Here is a 13228-nt window from a genome sequence, read left to right on the forward strand (position 1 = left end):
AGATCAACAGTTATAGTGTATATAAAGTGCATATAGTCCATGTATGACCTCAAAATGGTGACTATAAATGAGTGTGAACTGGTTGTCTGTAGATAATCCACCACCGTAAGGAAAGAGGCTTACCAGACAGGTTGAACCCAACAAGACGTATGCCTGATGAGTCAACCAAGCTTTTGGTGTAACACACCCAAGGAGGTACAGCAACCACGATTTCCAATCTAGACCGAATCAGATGTGGATCCGTGACGATTATGACATCAGTGAGTATCCACCATATGAATAGCAACCGGAATTCATGAGCAGTTCCTCTCAGTGTGACATATAGCAAAAGGAGAAAAAATTGGGCCACATAGTATGATTCCGTTTAGATGTAAAACATTTATTAAAAATGCTAAAATGGTCACTCACATTTGAGAAGAAATTAAATGCATGGACAAAATCAAAGCAACGCAGTGGCATCAGCAGAGCCCACCCCGACGTTTCGGCCTAATAAGGCACCCTCTGTAAATATCCCCTATGATAGCAATAGGTAGTGACAGGTACTCTTTTTTGAAAATAAATGGGGTTTATTAGACCCTAGATCTCTCCTCTGCCCTCAAAGCATCTGACCACACCAAGATCAGTGTGATAAAATGCTTTCCCAATGGCGCTGTTTACATCTGGCGAAATCTAAGTCATGAAATGCTCGTAGCTTCCAGTTTCTTAGGCCATAGAGATGATTGGAGCCATTCTGGTCTCTGATCAGCTCTATGATCAGCTGGCCGAATCACCGGCTGCATTCTCGGGTTCCCTGTTGGGACAGGAGAGCCAGAGAAAAACATGGAAGACGGTGGGAGGGGGGACATTTCCTCCCACTGCTTGTAAAAGCAGTCTAGAGGGTAATTGGCCACTAGGATTGCTTTTAAATGAAAGCTGACCGCTGGCTGAAAAGAATGATACCAAGATGATACCTAAACCTGCAGGCATCATTCTGGTATAACCACTCAAAGTCCAGCAACATACCAGTATCTTGCTGGTCCTTGTTGGGCATATATTGTAATCTTTTTTTTCATGCAGCCTGTGGGCTGAACGAAAAAAAAAGAGATTGATTGGTGGGTATGCCCACCATTAGAATACCTCCCTTCATCCACCCACTTCTAATGATGGGCCAACATGCACCATTTATATATGCCGAAGCATGGGGGCATCCGCCCCAAAAGTTAGAAGCAAATCGCTCCTCCGCCCCTGCTGCCCCCATGCTTCGGCATATATCACCTCCGACGGCGCTGGAGTCACGGCTTTAGGTATCATGGGAGCAAACGCTGTTGCTGTCAAGATAAATAAATCTGCGCTCCAGCTGAATGGTGTACTTGAAGACAAAAAAATGGTTAACAATAAAACACAGTAAACAGTAAAGTATAAAAAATTGCATACCTAAAAAGCAAACATGATAAAACATAATAACAATAGAACATTGCAGAATAGAATACAGTAAAAAAGAGCAGAACAATAGAGAGAGAATAGAGAGAGAGAGAACAATAAAATGACAACTAACGACAAGTAGTGTCCCGCTAGTATAGATCTGATCAGATCAGATATTGATCCGTTCAGATACTATACCACTAAGGGAGGTGTATGCTGTGTGCGTGGGTGTTAACGGTACTGGCGCTAACCTGACGCTGCCTGGGGTGACACAGACCCTATCTGACCCTAAAACCTAACTTATATCACCGTCGGGCGATCAGGGGGCTAAGCCTTTATTAGGTAATAAACGTCGGGTGCCCTGACACTATCAAAAATAAACTAACTAACCAGCGTCACCCGTAACAGTTATACGGTGATCACTGGTGAAAAGGTTAACTAGGGGTCAATCAAGGTTAAAACCTTTATTAGGTAGTATATGGGGGTCCCTGAAGCTATAAAACGCTGATGGCGAACCTATATATTTACCTCCCTAACTAGCGTCACCAGTGACACTAATACAGCGATCAGAAAAACGATTGCTTAGTGACACTGGCGACGGGGGGTGATCAAGGGGTTAAAACTTTATTGGGGGGGTTAGGGGGGTACCCTAGACCTAAAGGGGGCTACCACTAACTGCCCTACTACTTCTAACTGTCACAAACTGACACCATGCAGTAATCAGAAAAAAACTGCTATTGGTGTCACTGTGACGGGGGGGTGATTAGGGGGTGATCAGGGGGTGATCGGGGGTTGATGGGGGGTGTAACGTGTGCCTGGTGTGTTTTACTGTAAGTGTATGTGTTGTGCACTTACTCAGATGTCTTCTCTCCTCGGCGCCGGAACGGAAAATACAGAGCCGAGGAGAGATGACATCACTTCCTCTGCCGCTGTTTACTATACAGCAGCAGAGGAAGATTCTCATTCGTTGGGAGCGATCGTGAGGGGGTGGCCACGAATGAGTGGTCTCCCCCTCAGCCTGGATCACTCCCCTAATGATGCCGACTGCCTCGGGCACCAGGGGGGGGGCGCAATGCGCCCCCCGCCCGCGAGAGGCAGATCACGTACCAGATACGTGATTTTGCCTGCCCGTGCCATTCTGCCGCAGTATATCTGCATTAGGCGGTCAGCAAGTGGTTAAGATTATTTGGCTTATGAATAACATGGTTTGGTCCTCCTTTCGGCTACTTAACCTTTCCCTGTCTGTTTCCCTACAATTTTATTGAACTTATAGCTAAGGTGTGGAGTAGGGATGAGCCGAACACCCCCCTGTTCGGTTCGCACCAGAACATGCGAACAGGAAAAAAGTTCGTTCGAACATGCGAACACCGTTAAAGTCTATGGGACACGAACATGAATAATCAAAAGTGCTAATTTTAAAGGCTTATATGCAAGTTATTGTCATAAAAAGTGTTTGGGGACCTGGGTCCTGCCCCAGGGGACATGGATCAATGCAAAAAAAAGTTTTAAAAACGGCCGTTTTTTCAGGAGCAGTGATTTTAATAATGCTTAAAGTCAAACAATAAAAGTGTAATATCCCTTTAAATTTCGTACCTGGGGGGTGTCTATAGTATGCCTGTAAAGGGGCGCATGTTTCCTGTGTTTAGAACAGTCTGACAGCAAAATGACATTTTGAAGGAAAAAACTCATTTAAAACTACCCACGGCTATTGCATTGCCGACAATACACATAGAAGTTCATTGATAAAAACGGCATGGGAATTCCCCAAAGGGGAACCCCGAACCAAAATTAAAAAAAAAAAATGACGTGGGAGTCCCCCTAAATTCCATACCAGGCCCTTCAGGTCTGGTATGGATATTAAGGGGAACCCCGGCCAAAATTTAAAAAAAAAAATGACGTGGGGTTCCCCCTAAATTCCATACCAGACCCTTCAGGTCTGGTATGGATTTTAAGGGGAACCCCGCGCCAAAAAAAAAAAAAAAACGGCGTGGGTCCCCCAAAAATCCATACCAGACCCTTATCCGAGCACGCAACCTGGCAGGCCGCAGGAAAAGAGGTGGGGACGAGAGTGCGGCCCCCCCTCCCTCCTGAACCGTACCAGGCCACATGCCCTCAACATTGGGAGGGTGCTTTGGGGTAGCCCCCCAAAACACCTTGTCCCCATGTTGATGAGGACAAGGGCCTCATCCCCACAACCCTGGCCGGTGGTTGTGGGGGTCTGCGGGCGGGGGGCTTATCGGAATCTGGAAGCCCCCTTTAACAAGGTGACCCCCAGATCCCGGCCCCCCCCCTGTGTGAAATGGTAAGGGGGTACATATGTACCCCTACCATTTCACGAAAAAAGTGTCAAAAATGTTAAAAATGACAAGAGACAGTTTTTGACAATTCCTTTATTTAAATGCTTCTTCTTTCTTCTATCTTCCTTCATCTTCTGGTTCTTCTGGCTCTTCTGGTTCTTCCTCCGGCGTTCTCGTCCAGCATCTCCTCCGCGGCGTCTTCTGTCTTCTTCTCCTCGGGCCGCTCCGCACCCATGGCATGGGGGGGAGGCTCCCGCTCTTCTCTTCTTCTTTTCTTCTCTTCTTCTCTTCTTCATTTTCTTCTCCGGGCCGCTCCGCAATCCATGCTGGCATGGAGGGAGGCTCCCGCTGTGTGACGGCGCTCCTCGTCTGACAGTTCTTAAATAACGGGGGGGCGGGGCCACCCGGTGACCCCGCCCCCCTCTGACGCACGGTGACTTGACGGGACTTCCCTGTGGCATTCCCCGTGACGTCACAGGGAAGTCCCGTCAAGTCACCGTGCGTCAGAGGGGGGCGGGGTCACCGGGTGGCCCCGCCCCCCCGTTATTTAAGAACTGTCAGACGAGGAGCGCCGTCACACAGCGGGAGCCTCCCTCCATGCCAGCATGGATTGCGGAGCGGCCCGGAGAAGAAAATGAAGAAGAGAAGAAGAGAAGAAAAGAAGAAGAGAAGAGCGGGAGCCTCCCCCCCATGCCATGGGTGCGGAGCGGCCCGAGGAGAAGAAGATAGAAGACGCCGCGGAGGAGATGCTGGACGAGAACGCCGGAGGAAGAACCAGAAGAGCCAGAAGAACCAGAAGAACCAGAAGATGAAGGAAGATAGAAGAAAGAAGAAGCATTTAAATAAAGGAATTGTCAAAAACTGTCTCTTGTCATTTTTAACATTTTTGACACTTTTTTCGTGAAATGGTAGGGGTACTTATGTACCCCCTTACCATTTCACACAGGGGGGGGGCCGGGATCTGGGGGTCACCTTGTTAAAGGGGGCTTCCAGATTCCGATAAGCCCCCCGCCCGCAGACCCCCACAACCACCGGCCAGGGTTGTGGGGATGAGGCCCTTGTCCTCATCAACATGGGGACAAGGTGTTTTGGGGGGCTACCCCAAAGCACCCTCCCAATGTTGAGGGCATGTGGCCTGGTACGGTTCAGGAGGGAGGGGGGCCGCACTCTCGTCCCCCCCTCTTTTCCTGCGGCCTGCCAGGTTGCGTGCTCGGATAAGGGTCTGGTATGGATTTTTGGGGGGACCCCACGCCGTTTTTTTTTTTTTTTGGCGCGGGGTTCCCCTTAAAATCCATACCAGACCTGAAGGGTCTGGTATGGAATTTAGGGGGAACCCCACGTCATTTTTTTTTTTTAATTTTGGCCGGGGTTCCCCTTAATATCCATACCAGACCTGAAGGGCCTGGTATGGAATTTAGGGGGACTCCCACGTCATTTTTTTTTTTTAATTTTGGTTCGGGGTTCCCCTTTGGGGAATTCCCATGCCGTTTTTATCAATGAACTTCTATGTGTATTGTCGGCAATGCAATAGCCGCGGGTAGTTTTAAATGAGTTTTTTCCTTCAAAATGTAATTTTGCTGTCAGACTGTTCTAAACACAGGAAACATGCGCCCCTTTACAGGCACACTATAGACACCCCCCAGGTACGAAATTTAAAGGGATATTACACTTTTATTGATTGACTTTAAGCATTATTAAAATCACTGCTCCTGAAAAAAAGGCCGTTTTTAAAACTTTTTTTTGCATTGATCCATGTCCCCTGGGGCAGGACCCGGGTCCCCAAACACTTTTTATGACAATAACTTGCAAATTATCCTTTAAAATTAGCACTTTTGATTTCTCCCATAGACTTTTAAAGGGTGTTCCGCGGCATTCGAATTTGCCGCGAACACCCCAAATTGTTCGCTGTTCGGTGAACTTGCGAACAGCCAATGTTCGAGTCGAACATGAGTTCGACTCGAACTCGAAGCTCATCCCTAGTGTGGAGGTACCCCATCCCAAAAAAGACAAATTGGTCTCTGTTGCCTAAAATTACCAGTAGTTTGAGATCCATCTTTTATACAATTTATTCCAGCTAAGCCTGCAGCCTGGTCACTTACCTTAGCTTAGTAAGCGATGCCCGGGCAAACCGCCGCCAAAGCCTGCAGTCAATGCCCGGTGGCAGCCGTGTGCATGCATGACCGCCGCCATAGCAGTGGGCACCAGCGTTACTCCTGCAAGATAAACAACACAGATAATAGCCACCATGATATATAACAGCAGTATCGTGACCAGACCTGGTAAATGCTTGATTTCACTCCCCACTACCTTTCACAGTTATGGAGGCCCTGAAATGTCAAGATAGCACAACCCCCCCCCCCCAAATGACCCCATTTTGGAAAGTAGACACCCCAAGAGGCACTGTGAGTATTTTGCAGCTCTCATTTGTTTTGGAAAATGAAGAAAGAAAAGGAAAATTTTTTTTTCTTTTTTCAATCTTCAAAACTTTGTGACAAAAAGCGAGATCTTCAAAATACTCAACATGCCTCCCAGCAAATAGCTTAGGGTGTCTACTTTCCAACATGGGGTCATTTGGGGGGGTTGTGCTGTCTGGGCATTTCATGGCCTCTGAAACTGTGATAGGCAGTGAGAAGTGAAATCAAGAATTTACGCCTTTAGAAAGCCTGAAGACGGTGCTTGGTTTTTGAGGTCCTGTACGCGGCTAGACTGCCAAAAAGTCCCACAAATGCAGTACCCCTGTACTCAGAAGAAGCAGCAGAATGTATTTCGGGGTGTAATTTCACATATGCCCATGGCATGTTTGAGCAATATATAATTTAGTGACAACTTTGTAAAAAAAAAAAAAAAAATTATATATATATATATATATATATATATATATATATATATATATATATATATATATATATGTATATTCTAATTTTCCTGAAATTTGTGACAAAATATAAAATATTTCATGGAATCAACATGCCTCTCAGCAAATAGCTTGGGGTGTCTACTTTCCAAAATTGAGTCATTTGGGGGGGGTTGTGCTATCTGGGCATTTCATGTCCTCTGAAACTGTGATAGGTAGTGAGGAGTGTAATCAAAAATTTACGCCCTTAGAAAGCCTGAAGGCGGTGCTTGGTTTTCGGGGTCCTGTACGTGGCTAGGCTCCCAAAAAGTCTCATACATGTGGTATACCCATACTCAGGAGTAGCAGAAGAACGTATTTTGGGGTGTAATTTCACATATGCCCATGGCATGTTTGAGCAATACATCTTTTCAGTGACAACTTTGTGTAATTATTTATTTCATTTTTCAATCACTTATGACAAATAAAATATTAATTGTGCTCAACAAGCCTCTCAGCAAATTCCTTGGGGTGTCTACTTTCCAAATGGGGTCAGTTGGGGGTTTTATACTGCCCTGCCGTTTTAGCACCTCAAGAAATGAGATAGGCAGTCATAAACTAAAAGCTGCGTAAATTCCAGGAAATGTACCCTAGTTTGTAGACACTATAACTTTTGCACAAACCAATAAATACACATTTATTGAATTTTTTTTTTACCCAAGACATGTAGCTGAATGCTTTTTGGCCTAAATGTATGACTAAAATTGAGTTTATTGTATTTTTTGTATAACAAAAAGTAGAAAATATATTTTTTTTCAAACTTTTTCAGTCTTTTTTTATTTATATTGCAAAAAGTATAAACTGCAGAGGTGATCAAATACCACCAAAAGAAAACTCTATTTGTGGAAAAAAGAGGATGCAAATTTTGTTTGGGTACAGCATTTACCAGTTAAAGCAGCACAATGCCAAATTGTAAAAAGTGCTCTGGTCAGGAAGAGGGTAAAACCTTCAGGGGCTGAAGTGGTTAAAGTGAAACACTAAAAATGAAAAAAAAAAACCTTTAATAAATATAATGCCCAGGTGTCCCCCTAGTCTGCTTGTAAAGTGGCACATCTGTACCGTGTATAGAACCCGCTGCAGCAAAACTGAAATATATAAAGAAAAAAATGACATTTAAATTGATTTTCCCTGCAAGCTTTATTTATTTTGTAAACAACGGCTTGGGGAGCCAGTCTGTGTGAGGCCACAATTTAGTTCACTTGGAACAAGATTAGAGATTTGTTAGATCATTTCTGGTTCCTCTTTGGCAGACTTTGCATGGAAATAACAAAGTTTTGCATCACAGTGAGTATGCCTTATGTAAAAAAGCTAAATTATAGTACACGCAGGCCAAGATTAGCAATTTATTTTTTTAGATAAAGTCTGGAGTCTCTTTCACAGGCTTTGGATAGAAGTAACAAGTGCGGAAAAATTGGGCTTTGGGTGATGGTGGTGCCTTCACCCCGTAACCTTCTAGAGGTACTCTAGATGTAAGGAAGAATTGGCCTTGCTGTAAAAAATTGAAATTTGACGCCCCTGTTAAACAGTTGCAGAAAAATTAGTCTTTGGGTGTTGGTGGTGCCTTCACCCCATAACCTTCTAGAGGTACTCTTGATGAAAACAAGAATTGGCCTTTCTGTAAAAACTTTAAATTTGGTGCACCTGTCAAACAGGTGTGGAAAAATTGGCCCTTGGGCGTTAATTGGGCCAATGAAAAGTTATAGTGTCTACAAAACAGGGGATAGATTTATGGCATTTTTATTATTATCATTTTTTACTAGTAATGGCAGCGATCTGCGATTTTTAGCTGGACTGCGAAATTGCGGCTGACAGATCGGACACTTTTGACTTAAAATAGCCACTGATTATTGTTTAAATGTCACTGGCAGGGAAGGGGTTAGCACAAGGGGGAGATCAAGGGGTTAAGTGTTCCCTAGGGAGGTGTTTCTAACTGTGGGGGCAGTGTACTGACTAGAGGAGGAGAGAGAGCTCAGCTCATGATCACTAGGAACAGCAGATCTCTCTCTACTCCCCTGTCAGAATGAGAATCTATCTGTTTACATTAACAGATCCCCAATCTGGCTCTCTGAGGACTGATCACGGGTGGCCGGCGGACATCGCACATACAATGACGGCGATTTGCGCAGCCGTGCCAACCTGCCTCAGTACAACTGCGGCGGCTGGTCGACAAGTAGTTAATGTGAGATCTGGGGTCAAAAAGACCTCAGATCTCACATTTACACTTGAAAGCAATAGAAAAAAAAATTCTTTTGTTTTTCCAATAAAAAAAATTGTTCCTTTAAGGCCGTTGGGCAGAAGTGACGTTTGACATCGCTCCTGTCATTCAATGGCGTAGAGTCGAGTGGGGGCCATCATTCCCTCACTCAACTTTCTGTCTATCAGGGGAAAGGATCAGATCGTCTATGTTGCTACCGATGGATCCGGTAAGCAGTGGAGACAACCAGGACGCAGTAGGAGGGTGGTGGGCACCTCTCCCGCCGCCGCTAAAAGTGATCTTGTGGTGAATCTGCCATGGAAACCACTTTTATCTTAAAGTGGACCGCTCGGCATTAAAGAAAATACTGGGTTATGGCAGCTGTCTGCTGCCATAACAACGGTATTTAATGTCAAAGTAGCAACGTAAATACACGGTGGGTGGTCCAGAAGTGGTTAACATGGATGAACACTAAAAATGTATGTAGCGCTGGTAGATTTACAATCTACCGCAGGTTAGGTAAATTTAGTAAATTGTGCGTTAGGAAGGTTAAAAGTTCGTCTCTGTTCCAGCTTGGCTGACGTTGTGTGTGCTTCCATGCTGACTGGTGGGTGTCACTGTTACCACTAGTCAGTGTTGGAAAGGCAACATGTCGAAGTGTATAGATGCTCCTCTGTCTCAGAGGCAAGCTCAGTGGAGGTGGTCCTCCGAGTTGCATTCTGGGAAGAGGGTATTTATGGGACAGACGCCATGTTCTAGGGTTTTTTTCATAACCACCTGCTGGCCCTCCTGGCCGACAGGTATGCATTAAGGAGCTACCTCGTGGTCCTCTGATCGGGAGGCCCATGATGCTGCTGCGTAGGGGTGGGTCCGGAGGCTTGTCTGGGGCCTACCACCGCGGCCGAGGATTGGTCCTGAGCTGTCGGTCCTGTGTGACGAAGCTGGGCGGCCGAGGAGATCCCAGGGGAGGACCCGTCTTGGAAAGATCATGCGGTGCGCTGGTCTATAGAGGGGCCTGGTGACTCGGTCGAAGGACGTATGCAAAAGAAATAACTATACAGCATAGTGTTGCCGGTTCGGCTTAAAGGTTCAGGCACTGTGACTGACTTTCACTACAGAGAAAATCTGATACATCCTGTGGCAGAGGATTGTACAGATTTACCCCCCAAATGAGTCTGTGGCAGAGACTGTTGATTCGTGCAGCGTACTGGCTGCTAGACCAGTGAGAGAGGCCTATCCAGACGAACAAGGAGTGTGACCCACAATGGGAGCTCATTCCACCTAATTATCTGAATTCTACCAGGACATTTGTCGCTAAGATCCTATAAGAAGATATTTGAGTTTCTCCTGAAAGTTTCCTTTTCCGCCTCTTTCCTGCTACTTCCTAAAGTTTGTTTGTTCAATAAAGCATTGAAAACGTACTCCAGTGTTGGTGCGTGTGTCGTCCAGAAGTAAACTCAACGGAACCCCTAGACCCGGTGCCGGTGAAACCAAGGGAAGCAAGGTGAAGGTAACAGACCCGTTTAAACCAGCAGCTCCACCGTGAGTTAGTGCTACATGTGGGGTCATCATCCGGGATTTGTTGACCGACAATTGTTGCAACCCAGTGGAGTGTTTTACCGGGAGTTTACAGAGAGAGCTAGACTTTGAAAAAAAATCTTTTCAGGAAGAGGAAAGGTTAAACTGCAGGACTTTGCTTTTGAGTGCGTAGACGCTGGGCGCCAGAAGAGGCCCAGGAGCTACGTGACTGAAAGAACAAGTGGGAGGAGTTACCCTACTTGCTACCGCGTGGGACGCGTGTAGTGTGCTTGGCGCCAGAGGAAAAGAGAGGCCTCGTGATCGTGCTGAAGGATCAGAGTGTGGCCATGTCTTTTCCGGCGTTGCAATCGGTTGTGGGACCCAGAGTGTTCCCTGCAAGCACCGTGATAAATACTGTGCAATCGTGAACTCTGCTCACGGATACTGGAGTTCGAATGAAGCCGCAGGGGAAGTTTGTCCTGTATACCTTTGGAGATGTTGAGGGACTGGGCATGACCTGCCATCAATGTGGAGGATTGGCCGTACATCTCCGTCCATTCGGCCGATGTCCGCAGTGTGGAGAGTACTTGTTTGTGGTGGAGCCATCTAATGTGCCACCCCGTGCCTATCGGATGGATTGGGTGACAGGTATCGCTACAGTGGAAGCTGCTACCGCTGCAAAGAGAGAGCGACGGGCCACTACTTTGCCTGTTGCTACTGAAAATGTTTCAGAGAGACACTGTTGCTGCCGTCTCATCAGGAGATATTACTTTGATTTCTGAGTCCACTACGCCTGTTCCTGTAGTACCTAATCAGAAGAAGGTGGGCTATGTGAAGGCTTCCCGCAGCCGTGGTCGAGGCCTACCCCAGAGGTTACCTGAGCCGGAGCTACCAGAGTCTACGCCTGGGACGGGTAAGCCACTGTTGGGGACTGTAAATAAATATTTGCCAGCGGAAGAATTAAGGGACTCGGAAATAGAATCCATGTCGGATCTTTCCGGGGATGATGACTTGTTTGAAACCATGTCGCAAGAGCTATTGTGGTCACAAGGCGAGGATGTTGCCTCCACAATGACCCTTCCTGAATAGACTGCCATGAGTTCTGGGAAGACGTCACCCTGTGTGGAGACGCACAGTGCCATTGCTGGGACTTTGTCAAAAGTTACTGATTCGCTACAGACACCGGCTGGGTCTATGGTGAAAAAGTCATTAGATTCCTGTGTACCACCTGGTATTGGGAGAGACAGACCTTTGCCAAAAATTGCTTGCTTGCAAAGGACGTTAAACAAGCGTGTGGCCGCAGAGTATGGTTTGGAGTTCCCCTATGTGCCCCAGGATGTCATGCGGGAGATTGAAGCTAATCGGGAGCTTTGGTATAGTGACGCTATTTGGGACTACTTGTCTGTGCCTAAGCCATTTAGAAAGATTGGATGTTCTGTCCGGATGGATGAACATTTCAACGGGTGCTTTGTACATTGGAACTATGGTCGGCATATCTATGCTGATAAAGTGTTAAACTGCAGACCGGGAAAGGACAATGCTGTGTACTTTATTACCACTGTGGTTAAAGAAGGAAAATATGTGACTTTACCAGATCCTCGGTTTTACTGGTAATTATGGACACTATCACATTGAAGTTACCTAGTTAGATAGTGACAGGGTAAAGAGAACTGCGTGGTCAAGATCTACAGATCCTGTTCTGTGTTTGAATCCAAGGACTTCTGTTTGCTAGCCGGATTTCTTTTACAAGAAAAGTTCTTATGCAGGGATGGACTCCAAAAGTATATTTATTTTCTAATATAAATAATAGGAAGAGAGTCTCATTTTAAATGAGGCTTTGCTCCTGGTGTTGCGCAGGATGTATATATGTGTGTTTAAATGTGTTTTCTTTTCAGGGATCATTGGATCATATGTATAGCTGGGAGGCTGTTCAGCTAGTTAGTTAGTGAGGATGTGTAAAATTATATTGTGGTTTTGTTCGCGGCTGTGAACATAATGTTTTATAAGATATAAGTTTTATAATGTCTTTATACTGTCCTTTTTCTCTCTCTTTGCCTATCTAAAGTTATGAGAAATTCAAATGCTACTCTCAGGCTTGAGAGTTACTGTTACTGTGTTGAGACAGACGTTGGGGACAACGTCTATTATAGTGGGGGGAGTATGTAGCGCTGGTAGATTTACAATCTACCGCAGGTTAGGTAAATTTAGTAAATTGTGCGTTAGGAAGGTTAAACGTTTGCCTCTGTTCCAGCTTGGCTGACGTTGTGTGTGCTTCCGTGCTGACCGATGGGTGTCACTGTTACCACTAGTCAGTGTTGGAAAGGCAACGTGTCGAAGTGTATAGATGCTCCTCTGTCTCGGAGGCAAGCTCGGTGGAGGTGGTCCTCCGAGTTGCATTCTGGGAAGAGGGTATTTATGGGACAGACACCATGTTCTAGGGTTTTTTTCACAGCCACCTGCTGGCCCTCCTGGCCGACAGATATGCATTAAGGAGCTACCTCGTGGTCCTCCTATCGGGAGGCCCATGATGCTGCGGCGCAGGGGTGGGTCCGGAGGCTTGTCTGGGGCCTACCACCGTGGCCGAGGAATGGTCCTGAGCTGTCGGTCCTGTGTGACGAAGCTGGGCGGCCGAGGAGATCCCAGGGGTGGACCCGTCTTGGAGAGATCATGTGGTGCGCTGGTCTATAGAGGGGCCTGGTAACTCGGTCGAAGGACGTATCCAAAAGAAGTAACTATACAGCCTAGGTTCGGCTTAAAGGTTCAGGCACTGTGACTGACTTTCACTGCAGAGAAAATCTGATACATCCTGTGGCAGAGGATTGTACGGATTTACCCCCCAAATGAGTCTGTGGCAAAGACTTTTGATTCCTGCTGCATACTGGATGCTAGACCGGTGAGAGAGGCCTATCCAGACGAGCAAGGAGT

This window comes from Aquarana catesbeiana, linkage group LG11, assembly GCF_042186555.1.
Source record: "Aquarana catesbeiana isolate 2022-GZ linkage group LG11, ASM4218655v1, whole genome shotgun sequence".
Classification (NCBI taxonomy): domain Eukaryota; kingdom Metazoa; phylum Chordata; class Amphibia; order Anura; family Ranidae; genus Aquarana; species Aquarana catesbeiana.